This window comes from Rhamphochromis longiceps, linkage group LG13 (genome assembly GCF_057381845.1).
Source record: "Rhamphochromis longiceps isolate RC_006_pf linkage group LG13, R_longiceps_female_GT1.1, whole genome shotgun sequence".
In the NCBI taxonomy this organism is placed as follows: domain Eukaryota; kingdom Metazoa; phylum Chordata; class Actinopteri; order Cichliformes; family Cichlidae; genus Rhamphochromis; species Rhamphochromis longiceps.
In genome coordinates, this window is record NC_140569.1 from 38,106,960 (window position 1) to 38,108,086 (window position 1,127).

Sequence of the window (1,127 nt, forward strand, 5' to 3'; positions counted from 1 at the left end):
AGGGAGACAGGAGGCCGACTCACTGCCTCGGCTAAATGGAGAGGGAATTTCAGCAGGGCCAGTGCACAGGCATGGACCTTTTTCAGCTGTAAGGGAGGCAAGAGCAAGGTGCGATGTAGGTCCCCGGGGCCTGCTGGAGGTCCAGGTCCATGCCCGATGTGAGTAGCAGCAGGGCCAGCGCGCCCAGGAGCACATCTTTTTCGACCGTAAAGGGAGACAGGAGGCCGACTCACTGCCTCGGCTAAATGCAGAGGGAATTTCAGCAGGGCCAGGGCACAGGCATGGACCTTTTTCAGCTGTAAGGGAGGCAAGAGCAAGGTGCGATGTAGGTCCCCGGGGCCTGCTGGAGGTCCAGGTCCATGCCCGATGTGAGTAGCAGCAGGGCCAGCGCGCCCAGGAGCACATCTTTTTCGACCGTAAAGGGAGACAGGAGGCCGACTCACTGCCTCGGCTAAATGCAGAGGGAATTTCAGCAGGGCCAGGGCACAGGCATGGACCTTTTTCAGCTGCAAGGGAGGCAAGAGCAAGGTGTGATGTAGGTCCCCGGGGCCTGCTGGAGGTCCAGGTCCATGCCCGATGTGAGTAGCAGCAGGGCCAGCGCGCCCAGGAGCACATCTTTTTCGACCGTAAAGGGAGACAGGAGGCCGACTCACTGCCTCGGCTAAATGGAGAGGGAATTTCAGCAGGGCCAGTGCACAGGCATGGACCTTTTTCAGCTGTAAGGGAGGCAAGAGCAAGGTGCGATGTAGGTCCCCGGGGCCTGCTGGAGGTCCAGGTCCATGCCCGATGTGAGTAGCAGCAGGGCCAGCGCGCCCAGGAGCACATCTTTTTCGACCGTAAAGGGAGACAGGAGGCCGACTCACTGCCTCGGCTAAATGCAGAGGGAATTTCAGCAGGGCCAGGGCACAGGCATGGACCTTTTTCAGCTGTAAGGGAGGCAAGAGCAAGGTGCGATGTAGGTCCCCGGGGCCTGCTGGAGGTCCAGGTCCATGCCCGATGTGAGTAGCAGCAGGGCCAGCGCGCCCAGGAGCACATCTTTTTCGACCGTAAAGGGAGACAGGAGGCCGACTCACTGCCTCGGCTAAATGCAGAGGGAATTTCAGCAGGGCCAGGGCACAGGCATGGAC